General features: G+C 44.6%; 1 protein-coding gene and 1 long non-coding RNA gene across 2 annotated transcripts in view; one reads left to right on the top strand and one right to left on the bottom strand.

Moving 5' to 3' along the window:
- alcama (activated leukocyte cell adhesion molecule a) overlaps positions 1-22,797 on the top strand; it is a 338,861-nt gene that overhangs the window by 189,849 nt on the left and 126,215 nt on the right. The window lies entirely within an intron of this gene.
- LOC139276116 (uncharacterized) lies at positions 542-22,278 on the bottom strand. Its single transcript, XR_011595815.1, has 3 exons — positions 22,189-22,278; positions 10,992-11,038; positions 542-2,217 (listed from the first exon to the last, which is right to left on the bottom strand). It is a non-coding gene; the product is annotated as an uncharacterized lncRNA (long non-coding RNA).

Below are 22,797 nucleotides of genomic sequence, written 5' to 3'. Positions count from 1 at the left end.
ACTTTGTGAGCTTGCTTGAATTCAGGTGTTTTTGAACAGAAACACAAGTTTTTTTTCCTCCAACTTTCCCAACCCACTCTTTTGAAAAGTTCTGATTCTTGTTGGAGTATTATAACTTGTGAAGTGGCTGCTCTTCACGTGTAGACAGTAGGTATCAGTAGGGGCATTACAGGCAACTCCAATCATCCCCATATAGGTACATTTGCTAATACCCCGTAATCAAGAGCATAACCCATGGATGAATTAAATTCCTCTTCCCAAAGTCAATTTGTGTACCCAATATTACCAAGATCAATTAACTGAGTACAGATGAGGGGTTGATCCTGAGACGAAAACTAGACTGTGGCTCAAAGCATTTTTGTAGATTGTTATTTCCTGTTATTTTCTACTCCGTTTGTTGTTTCTGGTAACAGGGAGGATCAATGGAAGCTATGTTCAAACTTCTGCTAATGGTCTGGACAGAGCCTGGTCTCCTATATCAAATAATTGAGTCAAGCATTAATTCAATAAAGAGGATCCAGCATTACTTGAGGCTTGTTTATTATAGCAGGCAGTTTGCCAATTCAATTGTATCAAATCCAGTAAATCCAGTTGGTGATCACTGAATGAAAATTGATTTTTTTAACATGCTTTGATTATTGTCACTCTTCATGCAATAAGTGTTTGTCTATCAGACACAAACGTGCAAGGTTAAAGCATGCTTACTGCATGAAGATCATATTCCATTTTAAACTACCACGAAGACTTCTATATTAAACTCTTAAAATAGTATATTGAAAAGATCGTTGGCAAACTTGTAGCATGTTTCTGACTTGGAAATGACCCCGCAGCAGTTCATTTTCATCAGTGTTCTTTAATATCTATCTAAACTCCACTTTATAACACTTCAAATTATAAAGACCGTTGATTCTGAAAGTAATAAACCTAGATATTGGTTTGCGGTTGTTCCCTGCACTGGAACGGGTTGGCCCGAAGCACACCCGATATTGGGCCTCGGGCCTCATGAACATGAGACTGGCAAACTGTAGACACCTGCTGGATATCCCATGGCAACTCGGCGGTGAAGAGAATTTCAATTTCAGGCCGCTGCCTCTTGGCGGGGGGGGGGGCGGCGATGGGGTGGGGTGGGAGAGAGAAACGATCGATTGGCAGGCAGGGGGATAATTGGGCGCGGGTGAAGGAAGGCGGGGGGGGCAATTGGGAGGGATGTAATCTGGACCTGACTGCAATTTAAATCGGAGACCTGAGCAGGCGAGCAGTAACGGCTTTTCCGTCAGGTCAAATATGTCAGGAGAGGTCCAGAGCAGATTATTTTTTAGGTTTCCTTGTGGGCCAGGAGAAGCAGAAGTACACCTCCAGTCTTCAGATAGAAGCCTTGGGCCTCCTTTAACCTTGCCTCCCCACCACGCCTCCCCCACCACCTTTCCTCCTCAATTGCCTTCACTCCCCTTTACCACTTACCTTAAAGGGAACAATATACAATGTCTGTTAGCATGGGTACTAAGAAGGGAAGTTGGGTGGTCAGCAGTTTAATGGGAAATGGGGGACAGAGCAGGAGGTGAGTCTCATCGACAAGATGAGCTCGAGAGGGCATGAGAGGAGAGAGAGAAACTAGGTTTTTAGGATATGGTTGGCAGTGGAGAAAAGAAGCAGGGTTATCTTTGCTATCCAAGCTTACACATGGAGGACAGGTACTTGGACGAGGTACAAGAGGACAGCCAGTGTCTAGAACTGTATCAACAACTACAACACCATGCATTTATATAGTGCCGTTAACGTATCAAATGTCCCAAGGCAATACGAGTCACCACTTTCAGAAGAGGAGAGCATTGGAAAGTTTTTTTTTTAAGTTGTACTGAGAGCTGTCCTTTTCGAGGGATGACCGGACTTCCAGGCACATTTTTAGAAGTTTTGAGGACTGTTGTTTCAACACAGATATTGCAAAGGCAATTATATGAACAAACTTGGCTACACTCCTGCAAAACAATTATATATAACTGCTTTTATAGGTATGAATTTTGCTTTGTACCCTCATAAGTGACTTTACGGAAATAAGTACAAGGCACAACTCCTAAACCTGCCAACAGTATCGCGCAGCTCCCTGTTGAGTTCTCTCATCGGGCACTTGGACAGATTGGTTGTGTTTTGATGTTCCTTTGCTGATAAATTCTTTTGGTTTCGAATGTTCTCCCCAATTTGTTTCTCGAATTCTCACACCTTTCCTCACCAGAAGGCATTGGCACGATAAGAAGGATAGAAAGAGGAAATATTTTAATATAAAAGCAGGGAAGTCTTGCTACAACTGTTGGTGAGACCACACCTAGAATACTGCGTACAGTTTTGGTCTCCTTATTTAAGGAGGGATATACTTGCATTGGAGGCAGTTCAGAGAAGGTTCACGAGGATTATGAGGAAAGGTTGAGCAGGTTGGGCCTATACTCATTGGACTTTAGAAGAATGAGAGGTGATCTTAGTGGAACATAATATTCTGAGGGGGCTTGTCAGGGTAGATGCTGAGAGAATAATTCCCCTCGTGGGGGAATCTAGAACTAGGGGGCATAGTTTCAGAATAAGGGGTCGCCAATTTAAAATGGAGTTGAAGAGGAATTTCTTCTCCAGAAGGTCGTGAATCTTTGGAATTCTCTACCCCAGAGAGGTGTGGAGGCTGGGTCATTGAATATATTCAGGGTGGAAATAGACAGATTTTTGAACTACAGGGGAGTCGAGGGTTATGGGAACAGGCAGGAAAGTGGAGTTGAGGCCAAGATCAGATCAGTCATGATCTTATTGAATGGCGGAGCAGGCTCGAGGGGCCAAATGGACTACTCCTGCTCCTATTTCTTATGTTCTTGTGGTGGCTGAGTGTGAAAAGCTCAAGGAAATTCTGCTCGAGACCTTTGTAGCCTTGATACAGAAAGGTTTATGGAAAACCTTTCTCATACTCTTATTAACAATCCCACAGAGCGACAGCGTAACTTGTGTCACCGTGTCAGTTGCACGTGACAACCCCATAACCCAAATAATGGGGGTGTTCTCCCTCCCAGAACAAGGGTTTCCAGAACACTTCCCCCACCCCACTCTCCTCTGTGAAGACAATGTCCCTTTAATTGAGTCTCATTGTATATCATGCACGTGTTAAGAAAGAAAAAATAAAACAAGTTTCAAAAACAACTGACCGCAAAAAGTTGCAGTGCTTGCCGTTACTGGGTTATATGTTTAACTTGGCTGATGGTCAAAGGGTCAGTTACTGTTCAAAGTCTGTCCGGGGCCGAGATCATGATAGCCGAATCTTTAGGCAATTCACAAGCATGAACTTCCTCACTCCACTTCAGAAATCACACTAACACGTACTCAGATTTGGAAAACAAGGTGGAATTGCTAAATGAGTCCCACTCGCTATACCTCCTGTGTAAGGATTTGTGGAGATTTAAGAAGTAAATAACTTGCATTTATATAGCGCCTTTCACGACCTGCGCTTTGCAGCCAATGAAGCACTTTCGAAGTGTAGTCACTGTTGTAATGTAGATAACTCTGCAGTCAAGTTCTGCACAGCAAGGTCCCGCAAACAGCAATGAGATAAATGACCAGATAATCTATTTTTCTGATGTTAATTGCGGTCCAGGACACCAGGTGAACTCTCTACTCTTTAAATGATGGCGTGAGATTTAACATCCTCCCGAATAGGCAGACGGGACCTCAGTTTAATGGCTCATCCGAAAGAAGGCACCTCAGACAGTGCAGCACTCCCTCAGTACTGCACTGAAGTATCAATCTGGATTTTATGTTGAAATCAGGGAGCACTTTTCCCACACAAAGGGTAGTGGAAATCTGGAACTCTCTCTTTCTCCCCCCCCCCCTCCCCCCGCCAAAGGGTGTGGATGTTGGGGGACCATTGGAGCTCCCAAAACTGAGATTGATATAATTTTTGATCGGCAAGGGAGATGGAGCTAAGGTGGGAAAGTGGAATTGAGGTATCGATCAGCCATGATCTAATTGAATGGCGGAACAGGCTCGAGCGACTGAATGGCCTCCTCCTGTTACTGATGCTCCTATGTTCTTAAGTTTCTAGCATGGGGTTTAAACCCACGACCTAATCCAGCAATGAGAGTGCTATCACCAGCTCACCCTGACATTTTAGGTCTTAAAGTTCAGCTGTGGAACACTAATGGCTGAATGATCAACGCGTGCTCCATCATTTTTGGAGAGTTGTTAACCTCTTTCAAAGAAATCACTCTTCTGCCAAAAGTAATTAAGAGAAACGTGCTCAGTATTTGCACCTTGTGTTCAAATCACTCCATGGCCTCCCTCCCCCGCCAATCTCTCTAACCTCCTCCAGCCCTACAACCCTTCGAGATCACTGCTCTCCTCCAATTCTGGCCTTTTGAACATCCCAAGTTTCATCGCTCCACCATTGGCGGTCATGCATTCAGCCGCTGAGACCCTAAGCTCTGGCATTCCCTCCCTAAACCTCACCGCCGCTCTACCTCTCTCTCCTTCTTTAAGACACTTCTTAAACTTACCTCTTTGACTAAGCTTTTGGTCAACTGTCCTAATATTTAGTTATGTGGCTTGGTGTCTGATTTTGTTTGAAAACGCTCCTCTGTAGCACCTTGGGATATTTTACTATTCCCAGTGACCTAGGCTAATATTTATCCCTCAATCAACATCACTTAAAATCAGATTATCTGGTCATTATCACATTGCTATTTGTGGGAGCTTGCTGTGTGCAAATTGGCTGCCGCGTTTCCTACATTACAATAGAATCATAAATTTACGTCGCAGAAGGAGGCCATTTGGCCCATTGTGTCTGTGCCAATATAGGAATGCATGTATTTCTTTCTTTGAATAGGCTGCCGATGTAGTGAATAGTCTGGTTCAGCCTGAGTCAGTGGCCAGAGAGGGTGGTGGACTTTGGAGCAAGTTTGTGGTGGGGCGACAGTGTAACTAAAGTAAATTGTGGCTCATCCAAGACTGGATTTCGGACAAGCAGTCTGACAACACAGATGCAGGTTTGAGAGAGGTTGTGGAAATATAGAGTTAGGTGTCATTAGCGTACATGTGGAACTGGAAACCTGTGCCTGTTGCCAAGGAGCAGCATGTAGATGAGAAAAAGAGGACCAAGGATCTAGGTAAAGGCACGAGGGCTGGAAGAGGAGCTATTGCTGGGGGTATGTTGGCTATGACTGGATAGGTTAGATTGGATCCAAGCGAAGGCAGCCCCACATAGCTGGACAACAGAGGAGAGGCGGCGTAGGAGCATGGTGTGGTCGATCGTGTTAAAGGTTTCAGAGAGGACAAGAAGGATGAGGAGGGATAGTTTACTATGGTCACAGTTGCAGAGGATGCCACTTGTGACTTTGATGATGACCGTTTCCGTGCTGTGGCAGGGGCGGAAACACGATTGGAGAAATTGAAACATTAACAGAGAGGCACTCAATGTAGGTGCCTTATTGGAAGACATGCTATAGCAGGGATTGGAAGAAAATATATTTCCTAACTTGTTATTAAAATGTTAATTACATGTCAATATCACAGATTATTAACTGTTTTAGTCTCTGTGTAACTTAAAGGTTCCCATATCAAGATTTGAGTATTAATTTATGACGAATGCTATATAATAAAAACTGCAGGTGTCTTCAGTAATGGCCATTTCGCAACTCAAACAACTTGTATTCATACTTATAAAGGAGGAAAAGGTGCACTGGGCAGGTCATGGGAAATCTCAAGAAGTGGGAGAACCTGCATCACCATGGAAGAGATGGGATTTTTAAGATGCTTTTGAAGAAGGGGAGAGGGGGTGGAATGTCCACTTGAGTGTGGGAGAGAGTTCCAGGCAATTATAGGCCTACAACAGCAAAAGTCAGAGGAATAGAGTGTACAGTTGGGAGACATGCTGGGGATGAGCCTGTAGAATAGGAGGATCCCAGGGAGAGCTGTGAAACTGAGGACCGGAGTCAAAAGTCAACACAGCAGTCTCTGGGGGCCAGTGGAGCTTTGAGGAGACAATCCCCTTTTGAATAGTAGCAAGGGTAGTATTGAGGGAGTGCTGCGCTGTTGGAGATGCTATTAGATGAGATGTTAAATAGAATCCCGGTCTGCCCTCTCCGGTAGATGTAAAAAGATCCCACGGCACTATTTCAAAGAAGAGCAGGGGAGTTCTTCCTGGTGTCCTGGCCAATCCAATATTTATCCTTCAATTTGGTCATTTATTTCATTGCTGCTTGAGTGATCTTGTGTAAAAATTGTCTGCTGCGTTTCCCACATTACAACAATGACAACACTTGAAAAGTACTTAGAAACATAGAAACATAGAAAATAGGTGCAGGAGTAGGCCATTCGGCCCTTCTAGCCTGCACCGCCATTCAATGAGTTCATGGCTGAACATTCAACTTCAGTACCCCATTCCTGCTTTCTCACCATACCCCTTGATCCCCCTAGCAGTAAGGACCTCATCTAACTCCTTTTTGAATATATTTAGTGAATTGGCCTCAACAACTTTCTGTGGTAGAGAATTCCACAGGTTCACCACTCTCTGGGTGAAGAAGTTCCTCCGCATCTCGGTCCTAAATGGTTTACCCCTTATCCTTAGACTGTGACCCCTGGTTCTGGACTTCCCCAACATTGGGAACATTCTTCCTGCATCTAACCTGTCTAACCCCGTCAGAATTTTATATGTTTCTATGAGGTCCCCTCTCATTCTTCTGAACTCCAGTGAATACAAGCCCAGTTGATCCAGTCTTTCTTGATAGGTCAGTCCCGCCATCCCGGGAATCAGTCTGGTGAACCTTCGCTGCACTCCCTCAATAGCAAGAATGTCCTTCCTCAGGTTAGGAGACCAAAACTGTACACAATACTCCAGGTGTGGCCTCACCAATGCCCTGTACAACTGTAGCAACACCTCCCTGCCCCTGTACTCAAATCCCCTTGCTATGAAGGCCAACATGCCATTTGCTTTCTTAACCGCCTGCTGCACCTGCATGCCAACCTTCAATGACTGATGTACCATGACACCCAGGTCTCTTTGCACCTCCCCTTTTCCTTCATTGGCTATAAAGTGCTTTGGGTCATCCTGAGGCCATGAAAGGCGCTATATAAATGCAAGAGTTTCTTTTAGCTTACCTTCTATATCCTGGAGTAGTACTGGAGAAATTGATGGGACTGAAAGCCGATAAATCCCCTAGACTTGATGGTCTACATCCTAGGGTTTTAAAAGAGGTGGCTGCAGAGATAGTGGATGCATTGGTTGTCATCTTCCAAAATTCTATAGATTCTAGAACGCTTCCCGCGGATTGGCAGATAGCAAATGTAACCCCACTATTTAAGAAAGGAGGGAGAGAGAAAATGGGGAACTATAGACCAGTTAGCCTGACATCAGTAGTAGGGAAAATGCTAGAATCTATTATTTAGTATGTGGTAACAGGGCACATAGAAAAAATAATAGGATTGGGAAGAGTCAACAGGAATGTCATGTTTAACAAATCTGTTAGTTTTTTGAGGTTGTAACTAGCAGAATAGATAAGGGGGAACCAGTGGATGTGGTTCATTTGGATTTTCAAAAGGCATTTGATAAGGTGCCACACAAGAGATTATTAAGTAAAATTAGGTCTCATGGGATTGGGGATAATATACTATCGTGGATTGAGGATTGATTAATGGACAGAAAGCAGAGTAGGAATAAACGGGTCATTTTCGGGTTGGCAACAGCAACAACAACTTGCATTTATATAGCGCCTTTAACGTAGTGAAACATCCCAACGAGCTTCACGGGAATATTATTGAGACAAAACATTTGACACCGATCCACATAAGCAGAAATTAGGCTGGTGGTCAAAGAGGTAGGTTTTAAGGAGCGCCTTGAAGGAGGAAAGAGAGGTAGAGAAGTGGAGAGGCTTAGACAGGAGTTCCAGAGCTTGGGGCCTAGGCAACAGAAGGCACAGCCACCAATGGTTGAGCGATTATAATCAGGGATGTTCAAGAGGGTACAATTAGAGGAGCACAGACATCTCTGACAGAGGGAGGAGGGTTGTGGGGCTGAAGAAGATTACAGAAATAGGAAGGGGCAAGGCCATGGAGGAATTTGAAAACAATGATGAGAATTTTGAAATCGTGGCATTGCTTAACCAGGAGCCAATGTAGGTTAGCGAGCACAGGGGTGAGGAGTGAGCAGGACTTGGCTGCCCGTGTCCTAACTTGCACCAAGTTTTGGATCACCTCCAGTTTACGTAGGGTATAATGTGAGAGGCCAGCCAGAAGTGCGTTGGAATAGTCAAGTCTAGAGGTAACAAAGGCATGGATGAGAGTTTCAGCATCAGATGCAAGGGCAGAGAGGAGCGATTTTACAGAGGTGGAAATAAACGGTCTTAGTTACACTGCGGATATGTGGTTGAATACTCATTTCAGGATCAAATATGACACCAAACTTGCAATATGATTCCGCCTCAGACAGAAGTTCGGGAGAGGGATGGAGTCAGTGGCTAGGGAACAGAGTTTGTGGCGGGGACCGAAAACAATAGCTTCAGTGTACCCAATATTTAATTGGAGAAAATTTCTGCTCATCCAAAACTAGATGTCAGACAAGCAGCCTTATAATTTAGAGACCGTGGTGGGGTCGAGAGTAGTGAGGTAGTGGGTGTCATCGGCGTACATGTGGAAACTGACACTGTTTTCAGATGATGTCGCCTTGGGGCAACATGTAGATGAGAAATAGGAGGGGGCCAAGGATAGATGCTTGAGGGACACCAGAGGTAACGATGCGGGAGCGGGAAGAGAAACCATTATAGGTGATTCACCGGCTACAATTAGATAGATAAGAATGGAACTCGACGCTTACAGTCCCACCCAACTGGACAGCGGCAGGCTGTGACTAGTGGGGTACAGCAAGGATCAGTGCTTGGGCCTCAGCTATTCACAATCTATATCAATGATTTGGATGAGGGCACCTTTGCTGATATAAAGCTAGGTAGAAATGCAAGTTGTGAGGAGGATGCAAAGAGGCTTCAAGGGGATATAGACAGGCTAAGTGTATGGGAAAGAACATGGCAAATGGAATATAATGTGGAGAAATGTGAAGTTATCCACTTTGGTAGGAAAAATAGAAAAGCAGAGTATTTTTTTAAATGGTGAGAGATTGGGAAATGTTGGTGTTCAGAGGGACCTGGGTGCCCTTGTACACAAATCACTGAACATTAACATGCAGGTACAGCAAGCAATTAGGAAAGCTATTTGGTATGTTGGCCTTTATTTCAAGACGATTTAAGTACAAGAGTAAAGACGTCATACTGCAGTTATATAAGGCACTGGTGAGATCACACTTTGAGTATTGTGTACAGTTTTGATCTTACCTAAGGAAGGATTTACTTGCCATAGAAGAAGTGCATCAAAGGTGCACCAGCTTGATTCCTGGGATAGGAATGGGGGCGGGGGGGGGTGGGGGGGGGGGGATTGTCCTATTGAGTAGACTAGGCCTATATTCTCTAGAGTTTCGAAGAATGAGAGGTGATCTCATTGAAACATACAAATTCCAACAGGGCTTCCTGTTCTATATGATTCATAAACTACCTTTTGATATTTAAGTTCAATTAAATCTACAATAACTTGTGTTTCCCTATTATAAGACGAGGACAGAATTTCTGATAAGGTCTCCAATTGGACATTAGTTGAGTAGTGTCCTATTAGCACTTAGCTGTCCTTCACCATATTGATTCCACCTGAGCTCCTGATCCAAACTGGGATGGTGTTGGGAGCGCTCCAGGGGAGTTGGAAAATCATGCTCTGCGCATGCCTAAATTTCCAATATGTGCCTTCAATGAGCGAGGTTCCTCATCATTAGGACAAAATCAGAAAATGACCTTGGTAGAGGAGGTGGGACCAAGTACTTCCTCCTGATGCATGGGACAGTACCAAGCTATACAGTTCTGGAAGATTCCATGCATCAGCGTAGCTAAAATGGTTGCTACAATTGACATTGTTTTCCTCCTCCCCGTGAAAGCGAGGAACAGCGGGCCAATCAGCCAGAGCTCCCATTCCTGCTCACAGTTTAGTGAGAGCATATTTGAAAACTTGACTAACACTTTAAAAGCAGATGGATAGCAAACATAATAAAAAATGGAGTGAATAGAAGAGGAATTGTGTGGGATAATTCCATTTTACATCTTGGTAAGAAGACTTTAATTTTGTACAAACAACATTTAGACATTTTCTACAGTTGAAGGTAGTGATAAGTTAACCACCATTGAATAGGTATAAACCAATGTAAAATGTGGATGCTTATGGCTGCAGAGGCTGAAACTTGCCTGGGCCGGCACTAAACAGCACTGTCATTGTTTGCAGGGGCCAATTTTTCTTTTATAATGAGAAGCTGTAAAGGACATATCTGTAATAAGCACCAACAACACATTTGAAATCAGTTCATTCCTGCTCAGGTGCACATTCGCTTTCTACTGCTCTTAGCTCAAATCTTCATTTCTATTTTGCATGAAAAACTGAGTTAGAAGCCAGACTGAAATTCTTTTTACTTCTCACCATTTCTTTGCTGAGAAGCTAATTGGGAACAATTTCAAAGAATGAATCGTGAATACTTCAAATCTGGTGACAAAAAATGGCTTCCTTTGTTAAATTGCTAAATGTCCTCCAGGCTGAATTTCATCGAGACTCAACTGAAATACAAAATGTGCATGAACGCTGTCCTTTTTCCCTGCGGGACTTGAACATCCAGCCCAGACATATGAGAACATTTCACTAATGGCCATTGAAGAATTCCACTGTAAGTGTAATTAATTTGGGCAGTCTCGGCCAAATTCCCAATGTGCACAAAAACCGCACATTTTACACTAATTGGCAGTTTAAAATAAAATAGGGAAAAAACAGGTCCTTTGTATTTGCACTTGCTGTTGCTGACTTGCTAATCAAAGAACTAAAAGGTCAACATTGCAGTTGAGATTTGTGCACAGCTGTAAAGTGGAAGGTTAACAAATAAAAATTAAATCACTTACCATTCATAGCTTGTAAACTAAACGTGTGTGTCTCTGGCAGATGTACTCTGTGAAGATATAAACAGGGGTAAAGCTGCTTATACTAGAGCAGGTAAATCTTGAATGACAAGGATTTTTTTCACTATTCTTTTTTCTACATTTCCTCCTCTGCTGAATGTATTGATTCCTCATGCATTGGCTACCCTCCAGTAGCTCACCTCGGTAGCCATTTTTTTAATATGTGAGACTAGACGATGATTGCTGACAGGCTGTTTCACCTTGGGCAGCACCACAGCCAAGCCCAAACCTCCCCTCCCCTGACATCCACAGACTTTCTGGAGAGGTATCTGGATAATGATCAGGATCCTATTACCACCTTGGTAAACTTCAGCTAACTTGGTACAGGCCAGTGATCGAACCAAGGATCTTCTTGGCTCTCCTACTCACTACAGGTGCAGCGCCCCGAATCCGGAACCCTCAGGACCGAGGCCGTTCCGGATTTTGCGTTTTGCCGGGTTTTGGAACGTCTTTCTGACGTCACAAATCCGGAAACACCTGAGCCCAGGTTCGGGTATTTCTGGATTTTGGAACGTCAGCAGGGGTGGTGTTCGCCGGGCGATGAGGTCGTCGGCCGGAGCCCCTCCGCCAGGGAAGAGTTCAGGCGGGCCCCCCCGCCGAGGAGGCGGTCGGGTGAGGCCCGCCGAAGAGCTGGTCGGGCGGCCCCATCGCAGAGGAGGTGTTCAGGTTGGGCCAGCGAGGAGACCTTAAGATAAGGGCAGTGGCGGCGAGGCCTGAGGTCGGGCGACAGTGAGGCGAGGCCCGAGGTCGGGCAGCGGTGAGGCGAGGAACGGTGTGGCGAGGCCCGAGGTCAGGTGGCGGCGAGGCCCGAGGTCAGGTGGCGGCGAGGCCCGAGGTCGGGCAGCGGTGAGGCGAGGAACGGTGTGGCGAGGCCCGAGGTCAGGTGGCGGCGAGGCCCGAGGTCGGGCAGCGGCGAGGCGAGGGACGGTGAGTCAAGGCCCGAGGTCGGGCGGCGGCGAGGCCTGAGGTCAGGTGGCAGCGAGGCGAGGGACGGTGAGGCGAGACCCGAGGTTAGGCAGTGGCGGGACCTCGAGGTCGGCAGGGTCGGTGGGTCTGGATTCCGGAACATTTTACGGATTCCGGACGACCCTGCCACCAATCGATCTGGACTCCGGATTCTGGAACATTCCGGATTCTGGAACTCCGGATTTTGGACGCTCAAACTGTACCATAATCATTCCAGCTATTGAGACAACCCAGCATTTACCATTATTATTTTACTGGGGTGATGGGGATGACCAAGAAGCTTCCAGATTTGATCTCCAAAGTTTATGTTCATTATCAGATTTCAGTCGAGCCAAAATTAGGGCTGAGACCAATTTTCCCTCTAAGGTGTACGCGCGGCTGTGTAGTAATCTGCAGGATCCCGCCGCTCACAAGCTTTTGCATTTTAAAAGCCGTGCAGAAATTGAAAGGGACCACACGTTGAAAGAAATAGGCCGCACAGAACAATGGGCTCAATTTTCCCCAAAGCTTTTTTTTGCCGTACTTGAAGAGTTACGCCCATTTTTTGGGGGGCCCAAGTACGCCAAAAATACAAGTTCTAAGTTTCCCCGTTGGATTTCTTCATTTTGGCGTGGCCTAACCTGTCCTTCAGTTTTGGGGGTGGAGCCTTGATTTGCGCCAAAAAGATCGGGCTGCCATGGTAACAAGGAACACAATGCGAGCTGAGGCTGCCAAGTGAAACATACAGTTAGCTCGCAACGCATCTCTCTCCGTCTCTGTCTCTCTCTCTCTGTCTCTCTCAGCAGAACTGGAGTAACTCTCAGCTGGCCAAACTTGCCTAAATGGCCAGCATTGGCGCAGGTGGCAGGTTACTCCCCCTTTGGCTGAAAACAAAACTAACCAAAATTGATTGGCTTAAGTAAAAAAAAAGTTTCCCCCAAAAAGGTAGCCTGCTCCAAAAAAACGGCGCAAGTCACTGGGGAAAATTGAGCCCATAGTGCTGGGGAAGGTACACAAAGGCTAACAATAGAAAAATGATTTCTCTGGCCTGAATGGGGAACATTTGATGTGATGCTGACCTCCCTGCCGCTGGGCTGGGGAAAACTCAGCCAGAATTACTGCTAGTTATCTCTGCTGAAAACTGTGCATGTGCTGGCGGTCGGCTGGACTGAAACTATCCATACTCAACCTGCTAGCATCCACATTCCAGTCTCAAAGTGAAGGGTGGCCAATTAAGCCAAGTACCAGAGGTCTCCTCACACCTGTGGAACTGTACCCCTTAAGTAATTGCCTTCAGAAAGGAAAGGTAAAAAATAAACTGCTTAAAAATATATATATATATATATATAGGAAGGACGTGATTGCACTAGAGAGGGTGCAGAGGAGATTTACTAGGATGCTGCCTGGAATGGAGAATCTTAGTTATGAGGACAGATTGGATAGGCTGGGTTTGTTATCATTGGAACAGAGGAGGTTGAGAGGAGACCTCATTGAGGTGTACAAAATATTGAGGGGCCTGAACATAGTGGATAGTAAGGGACTATTACCATTGGTGGAGGGGGTTATTACGAGGGAGCATAGTTTTAAAGTGGTTGGTTGAAGGTTTAGAGGGGATTTGAGGGGGGGCTTCTTTACACAGAGGGTTGTAGGGATCTGGAACTCGCTGCCTGGCAGAGTGGTAGATGCAGAAACCCTCACCACTTTTAAGAGATGGTTGGATGGGCACTTAAAGTGCCGTAACCCGTGGGGTTACGGACCTAGAGCTGGTAATTGGGGTTAGACTAGATGACCTTTTGTTGGTCGGTGCAGATATGATGGTAAGTACTGCAGGGAATAGAATACGGCCAGGGTGATCTCCTGGACTAGTTTCAATCGCCTGGATGGGTCAGAGAGGAATTTTCCCACATTTTTTCTCCATAAACGGGCCTGGGTTTTTATCTGGTTTTTGCCTCTCCCAGGGGATCACATGGCTCCAGTTGGGGTGGAGTGTAGATGTTTTTAGTATAAGGGGTGTTGCAGTGGTGTGAGGCGGACTGGTTGGGCTGGGTGCTCTTTGCTTTTCGTTATTGTTCATGGGTTTGTATGTTAGGGCTGCTGACAAAGGGCCGTGTGGCTCTTTGTCGGCCGGCGCAGACACAATGGGCCGAAATGGCCTCCTTCTGCGCTGTAGATTTCTATGTTTCTATGTTTTTATATTTTGGATTTGTGTATGTTTGATAGCCCGGTCAGGTACACAATCATGTTCCCTGTACAATACGTTGTACCTCAGTCCATTTAATCAATCATTTTGCAACTGATACCATATTAAACAGCCTAAAACAATTGGCTGAAAGTGATCACAGTGGAGTCCTTTTATTGTGTTTATACATAAGATCGAGTTCCAATACAAAGTTAATTAGATCCCCCAGCAATTCTGTGGCAGCTTCTCGCTCAAGGCAGTCCAGGATATTTACACAAATCTGATTGAGGTCAAATTGCACCGCAGATGGTTTGAATGCAGCAATGGTGTTTACTGCAGAGTAATGTGAAGAAATTCACTGGAAAGAGCTGCGAAGTGCGAGGAATATGAATGTACAGCGGTGGTGGAACAGGATCTATAGAAGCAGCTCTGTTCCCATGTAAATGGGTTTAAATTCAATGACCCGCAGGCAGTATTTCATCAATAATCACTCAAAGCTCACAATAGATTATGTGCCCAATTTTCAGGTATATAAGTGTCTATAGTACAGCAATTCTTTATTTTAAACTAAGTGATGTTTGTGTGAGTTTCTAGCACATTTATAATCAATTTGTCACCAATTGCACATCTAAGGTATGTGGCAAATTGATTGTAAACAAAGTGCCACGTGATGACAGAGATGGGACCCATCAGCGAGAGAGGGACTTTCAATATATGCCTGCCCCATTCAGGCCAGAGAAATATTTTTTCTATATTAGCCTTTGTGTACTTTCCCCGGTCTTAACGAGATTAGTTAGATGTGCAGTTATTTTAAAATAGTTTTAGTTGCTGCAGTATGTAGAGTGTTGTTTCTGGATCAGCAGGGGTGCCAGTCATTATTGCAGAAACAAAGCAAAATGTTCAAAAGCTTCTTTTATTGGAGTCCAGTAGAATTGCAGCCATTTCAAATCAAGACTTGCCAACACCCCTGAAAATACACCTTATTCATGGATTTTAATTTCTTGGGTGTCACAAATTATTTTTCAAACCCGTTGAAAATTGATATTGCATTCAGTACATAGACTAAACACAAAGAGAAAGAAATTGAAAATTTAAGATCTTTTTTTAAAAAAAGGCATGGTAAAAATTAAAGCGTTTAGCCAGCTAGTACATCAAGTGGTGTGAAAAATGGCTGGTAGTTTTCTGTAAAATTTTGTTTATATTAAATTAGCAGGATGCCACTGACTGGCTATTAACAGGTGTTGCGACACTCAGTACTCGGACATGCATTCAGGATAACAATGCTTTGCATCCAAATTCCCAATCTCCCACATGCTGTTGGGGAAGTTGCAAGGAGAGAACCGGTCTTTCCCCACTGGGATTGATGACTGGGAACTGCAAAGCCTTTTCTTACACGCTATCTAGAAAGAAAGAACTTGGATTTATAAGGTGGCTTTAACATTTTTCGAACATCCAAAACCACTTCTCAACCAATTGATTAATTACTCACAGTTGCTACATAGGCAAACAGCAATCAATTTGCTTACAACAAGATCTCTCAGCAATGAGAAAATGACCAGTTAAGCTGTTCTTTTTGATGTTGGCCAGGACAGCAGGAGAACTCCCCTACTCCACTGGTTTGGTAAGGGACAGCATTAAAGCAGAGATCTAATTGTACATCAGAGGGCTGATTTTACAGATGTGTTCTCCCAGCACGGAGTCTCGTCCACCAGGAGTGCATGGTGGGAAATGTTTGGGGTGAATGGAAAATTGTGGGGATTGCGCCCACAGTTTCCCAATTATGTTCTATTGTGGGCGAGGCTCCCTGCCAAGAGCACAATTTCTTCAAATCATCGATTGTTCAGATTCTCAGCTAGGGAATGGTGAATAGTCTGGGGAGGAAATAAAACTGAGGGGGGGCGGGAAATTGCAGGGACCCAAGCTTTTACTGTATGTTTTTGAAAGTTTCTAAGGCTAGCTGGAGCGACAGAACTGGCACACAACTGTGCTATTCACATCACTAACGAGTCATTACCATATTCATAAGGTGCAGAATGTGACTGTGCCAAGTACAGCCTGTACATGTTGAAATTTGTACTTTTGTACGACAATGCAAAAACAATTTTTTTTAAAATCATGTTTTGATTTTCAATTAAATATTTTGTTTGGGTATGTGCGCTATGAACAAAACTAGCAATGCAAGGCTAATTATAGTCCTGTACTGATGTGTTGTGAATTTTATTAATTTTCTACTTCCTCTCCTGATGGAGGTGACATGCCCTGAGGGAATTTGTGTCGTGCAAGTCTAGCGAATGAGTATTGGCAGGTTATTTGCCCTTGGAGACATCTTGGCTGAGCCTTATCCTCATCTGACATTCACTTTCCACCAGAGGTCACTCGATAGTGCACGGAGCAGGAACTTTGATTAATTTCCCCTCCCCTCCCTAACCCTAACCCTAACTGCAATACAGATGTAATTGTAGTACCCTCCTGTTCTCCTGGCTGTGATCTGCTAACTAGCAAAAAGCAGGAGCTAAACCTGAGACCTTTGTTGTCTGTCTGGCTGAGCACAACTCTAAGCGACTAAACCATTAGGGAACTGTCTGAAATATTTAATGGGTAATGTTATAAATTTGCAATGAGGGTGTAGAACTGCACCCACCAGGAAGTTGTAGCAGTAATCTGGCCAGATGCTCCCCACCATTTTCCATCCATTAAAATGAATGGGTGGAAAATGGTGGAGAATGTATGCTCAGATTCCTGATATGGACTTCCAAAGAAACATAGAAAATAGGTGCAGGAGTAGGCCATTCGGCCCTTCGAGCCTGCACCGCCATTCAATAAGATCATGGCTGATCATTCCCTCAGTACCCCTTTCTTGCTATAGAAACATAGAAAGGGCAATATTATGTGCTGGGAACATAATTTCTCCAAATTAGTCCATTTATTCTCCAGAATATCACGTATTGAAGTTGAGAGGAGTTGAAATGATGAAAGGCCTGGAGCTTAGTGTTGAAGGCACTTGGGCACTGTTCCTCACTGGAATGAAACCTTAAAGCTTGTAATATTAATTAATAAGTTTATTCAGTAGAGTTAAGGCCAGGCACTGCATGTCCCCACCAATGTGAGAGATGATATTGGCTCGAATGAACAAAATGTTGAATCATTGTGGGTGGAGATTAGAGATAGTAAGGGGAAAAAGTCACTGGTGGGAGTAGTTTATAGGCCCCCAAATAATAACTTCACGGTGGGGCGGACAAAAATCAAGGGAATAATAGAGGCATGTGAAAAAGGAATGGGAGTAATCATGGGGGATTTTAACCTACATATCGATTGGTCAAATCAAATCGCACGGGGTAGCCTGGAGGAGGAATTCATAGAATGCATACGGGATTGTTTCTTAGAACAGTATGTTACAGAACCTACAAGGGAGCAAGCTATCTTAGATCTGATCCTGTGCAATGAGACAGGAATAATAAACGATCTCCTAGTAAAAGATTCTCTCGGAATGAGTGATCACAGTATGGTTGAATTTGTAATACAGATTGAGGGTGAGGAAGTAGTGTCTCAAACGAGTGTACTATGCTTACACAAAGGGGACTACGGTGGGATGAGGGCAGAGTTAGCTAAAGTAGACTGGGAACATAGACTAAACGGTGGCACAATAGAGGAACAGTGGAGGACTTTTAAGGAACTCTTTCATAGTGCGCAACAAAAATATATTCCAGTGAAAAAGAAGGGCGGTAAGAGAAGGGATAACCAGCCGTGGATAACCAAGGAAATAAAGGAGAGTATCAAATTAAAAACCAATGCGTATAAGGTGGCCAAGGTTAGTGGGAAACTAGAAGATTGGGAAAATTTTAAACAACAGCAAAGTATGACTAAGAAAGCAATAAAGAAAGGAAAGATAGATTACGAAAGTAAACTTGCGCAAAACATAAAAACAGATGGTAAAAGCTTTTACCGAAAAATAAGAAGAAAAAGAGTGACTAAAGTAAATGTTGGTCCTTTAGAAGATGAGAAGGGGGATTTAGTAATGGGAAATGTGGAAATGGCTGAGACCTTAAACAATTATTTTGCTTCGGTCTTCACAGTGGAAGACACAAAAACCATACCAAAAATTGCTGGTCATGGGAATGTGGGAAGGGAGGACCTTGAGACAATCACTATCACTAGGGAGGTAGTGCTGGACAGGCTAATGGGATCCAAGGTAGACAAGTCCCCCGGTCCTGATGAAATGCATCCCAGGGTATTAAAAGAGATGATAGAAGTTATAGCAGATGCATTGGTTATAATCTACCAAAATTCTCTGGACTCTGAGGAGGTACCAGTGGATTGGAAAGCAGCTAATGTAACGCCTCTGTTTAAAAAAGGGGGCAGACAAAAGGCAGGTAACTATAGGCCGGTTAGTTTAACATCTGTAGTTGGGAAAATGCTTGAAGCTATCATTAAGGAAGAAATAGCGGGACATCTAGATAGGAATAGTGCAATCAAGCAGACGCAACATGGATTCATGAAGGGGAAATCATGTTTAATTAATTTACTGGAATTCTTTGAGGATATAACGAGCATAGTGGATAGAGTTGTACCGATGGATGTGGTGTATTTAGATTTCCAAAAGGTGCCACACAAAAGGTTACTGCAGAAGGTAAAGGTACGCGGAGTCAGCGGAAATGTATTAGCATAGATAGAGAATTGGCTGGCGAACAGAAAGCAGAGAGTCGGGATAAATGGGTCCTTTTCGGGTTGAAAATCGGTGGTTAGTGGTGTGCCACAGGGATCGGTGCTGGGACCACAACTGTTTACAATATACATAGATGACCTGGAGGAGGGGACAGAGTGTAGTGTAACAAAATTTGCAGATGACACAAAGATTAGTGGGGAAGCGGGTTGTGTAGAGGACACAGAGAGGCTGCAAAGAGATTTAGATAGGTTAAGCGAATGGGCTAAGGTTTGGCAGATGGAATACAATGTCGGAAAATGTGAGGTCATCCACCTTGGAAAAAAAAACAGTAAAAGGGAATATTATTTGAATGGAGAGAAATTACAACATGCTGCGGTGCAGAGGGACCTGGGGGTCCTTGTGCATGAATCCCAAAAAGTTAATTTGCAGGTACAGCAGGTAATCAGGAAGGCGAATGGAATGTTGGCCTTCATTGCAAGAGGGATGGAGTACAAAAGCAGGGAGGTCCTGCTGCAACTGTACAGGGTATTGGTGAGGCCGCACCTGGAGTACTGCGTGCAGTTTTGGTCACCTTCCTTAAGGAAGGATATACTAGCTTTGGAGAGGCTACAGAGACGATTCACTCGGCTGATTCTGGAGACGAGGGGGTTACCTTATGATGATAGATTGAGTAGACTGGGTCTTTACTCGTTGGAGTTCAGAAGGATGAGGGGTGATCTTATAGAAACATTTAAAATAATGAAAGAGATAGACAAGATAGAGGCAGATAGGTTGTTTCCACTAGTCGGGGAGACTAGAACTAGGGGGCACAGCCTCAAAATACGGAGGAGCCAATTTAAAACCGAGTTGAGAAGGAATTTCTTCTCCCAGAGGGTTGTGAATCTGTGGAATTCTCTGCCCAGGGAAGCAGTTGAGGCTAGCTCATTAAATGTATTCAAATCACAGATAGATAAATTTTTAACCAATAAGGGAATTAAGGGGTATGGGGAGCGGGCGGGTAAGTGGAGCTGAGTCCACGGCCAGATCAGCCATGATCTCTTTGAATGGCGGAGCAGGCTCGAGGGGCTAGATGGCCTACTCCTGTTCCTAATTCTTATGTTCTTATGTCTGTTTTTTTTGCTGTCAGGTAAGGGAATAACCACCCTAAACAGTTGATGTGATTGTTGCCTAGAATTAACTTCATTACGTTGACTCTTGTGTATACCCAGCAGTATGCTGCGGTGTGGATAATGTCTTTTGGATGCTGTTAAGATCCTGGCCTATTGCTGACATTCTGCACACACTTAGGCCCCAAGTTTCCACATGATTTGCTCCTGATTTTTAGGAGCAACTTGTGTAGAACGGAGTATCTTAGAAATCGGAATTCTCGTCATTTAGTTTGCTCCAGTTCTAGTCAGTTAGAACAGTTTCACATTGGAACAGAATTTTTTTTTCCAAAAGGGGGCGTGTCCGGCCACTTACGTCTGTTTTCAAAGTTTCGGCAGTGAAAACTTACTCCAAACTAACTTAGAATGGAGTAAGTGAAGATTTTTGTACGCTCGAAAAATCCTTGTCGACACTTTAGAAAATCAGGCGTAGGTTACAAATCAGGCGTAGGGAATGGTGGGGGGGGGGGGGGTTAAAGGGAAGTTTACAAACATTAAACATTTCAGTTTTACAAATAAAGAGCCATCATCAATAATAAATGATAAATACATCAATAAATCAACCAATAAATCAATCAAAAAAAATTAATAAGAAATATTTTTTTTAATCAATAAATAAAACATTTTCTACTTACCGACTGCAGCACCGGGAGCCCTCCAACAGCGTGCTGGGATGCCCCCCCCCCCCCCCCCCCAGTGTGTCTCTGTCAGTGTCTCTATCTCTCTGTCTGTCTGTCTGTGTGTGTCTCTCATTCTCTGTCTGTCAGTGTCTGTGTTTCTGACAGCGAGGGGAGGGGGAGGAGGTGGGTAGAGGGGGGGAGCAGAGGGAGGGAAGGGGGAGGGATGGGGGAGAAGGGAAGGGGGGAGGGATGGGGGAGAAGGGGATAAAGGGGAGAAGGGGGAGAAAGGAGATGGGGGGGAGGGAAGGAGCTGGGGGGGGGGAAGGAGATTGGAGGGGGGGGGGAAAGGAGAAGGGGGAGGGAGGCTGAACGGGTCGGGCCCGAGACTTCGGGCAGGGCACGTCCCCAGCACCAGATTTACAGGTAGGTGGCTTTGGGTCGGGTCGGGGGGGTGGTGAGAGGGAGGTCGGGTCGGGGGGGAGAGGGAGGTCAGGTCGGATCCAGTCGCGGGGGTGGGGGGGGGGGGGTCCAGTCCGGGGGAGGGAGCGGGAGTCGGGTCGGGTCCGGAAGCGGGAGTCGGGTCGGGAGGAAGCAGGAGCTGGCCATGGGAGGAGCCTTATTCACGCAGCCCCAGTGAGGCCATTCGGCCAGGGCTAGGGGCTGCGTGCTTCGGGCCCCTCCCACACAGTTTCGGGCGCCTGGAGCTACTGCACTTGCGTGCCCACTGTAGCGCGCACGTGCAGAGGTCCCGGCACTGTTTTCAGCGCAGGGACCTGGCTCCGCCCCCTACAGCTCGTGCTGCATCGCGCCGAAGGCCAGAGGACCTGCAGGGAGGTGGAGAATACGGAGGTTTTTTTTAGGCACACTTTGTGGCGCGAGAAACAGGCGTCCAGGTCGGGACTGCGCCGTTCTAGGCGCGGCTCGAAACTTGGGCCCTTCGTGTCTGGCAGGGAAACAAAAAGCTTCCGACGTATAAAATTGTGTGGAAAATCAGATCTGCACTAAAGTATTGTACTATACATTGACCCCGTTGTGAACTTCTGTACCTATTCATCCTGTTCCTGTTTTTTTTTTATTTTCAAGGATTTGTAAACCATTCTCTTACCATATGTTTGATCAAATGTGACTGCAGTATACAATAAGGCTGACCAGATTATATAAATAGATGGAAAGTGAACTGAAATTGACAGACAACCTTGGCAATGGCACTTAGATTTACAGCAAAATACACCTACCTCTCTTTGTTGAGGCAAGCAAAGGAGATCAATTGCCCATTTACAAAAAATAAATGATAAATTGGATCCTTTTTTACTCTGTTGATTTCAAACTCATTTGCATTTATTTTGCTAATTTCATGGTAATTTATATTAGTCAGATTTTACCTCAAAGTTACATTTTAAGGAAAAATTAGTGTCATTCTTCAGAAAAAACAAAAAAATTATGCTCGGGCTAATATGAAATAAAAATAGAAAATGCTGGAAATGCTCAGCCAGTCAGGCAGCATCTGGGAGGGAGAAACAAAGTTAATGGCCCTGAAATTCCGGTTTGGCCTTCCCGCGGGCATTTTAGAGAAAAAATGCGCACCTACCTTAAGCTGGTGCCCACATTCAACCTTCCGACACTGTGGCCTCCTTCGACTGCCAGTCGCAGTGTGTTCACGTCGACACGTGCGCAGGCCTCGAGCTGGACTCACATTGGTCTAGGCAGCCAATCAGGTAAGGTATCATAGCAATAGGAGTTCCGCAGGGTCCTAAGCTCCTATTACTAAGATTGTGATAGAGTCCGAAACACCCAAAACACTAATAGAAAATAGAAAATAATTACACTACATTCATTTAAATGAAAGTTATTAATGTCGTTAAAAAAATTCCCGCTTTTAAAAAAATAAGTTTTTAAAAAATAAACTTACCATTGTGGGGTGGGTTTTTACTGATAATATATGTATGTATATGTTTTAATAACTTTATTTTTATATGTTTTTGTGTTTTTTAAAACACTTGCGCCTGTAAAAGTAGGCTATGCGCCTGCTTTTTCAGGCACAAGATTTTTGAGGGCATTTGTAAGCGTAAATATTGGTCATTTCCACTTACAAGTGTCCTCTCCCTCCCGACCTGGCTACGATCTGTCATGCCAGAAACTTGATAGATCGGAAATGCCGGTTTCCAGCGCATGCGCATTGCGCGCTGGAAACCGACAT

Source organism: Pristiophorus japonicus, chromosome 11 (genome assembly GCF_044704955.1).
Source record: "Pristiophorus japonicus isolate sPriJap1 chromosome 11, sPriJap1.hap1, whole genome shotgun sequence".
Taxonomy (NCBI): Eukaryota; Metazoa; Chordata; class Chondrichthyes; family Pristiophoridae; genus Pristiophorus; species Pristiophorus japonicus.
Note: the sequence above shows the minus strand (reverse complement) of the source record. Positions and strands in the feature narration are given on the sequence as shown.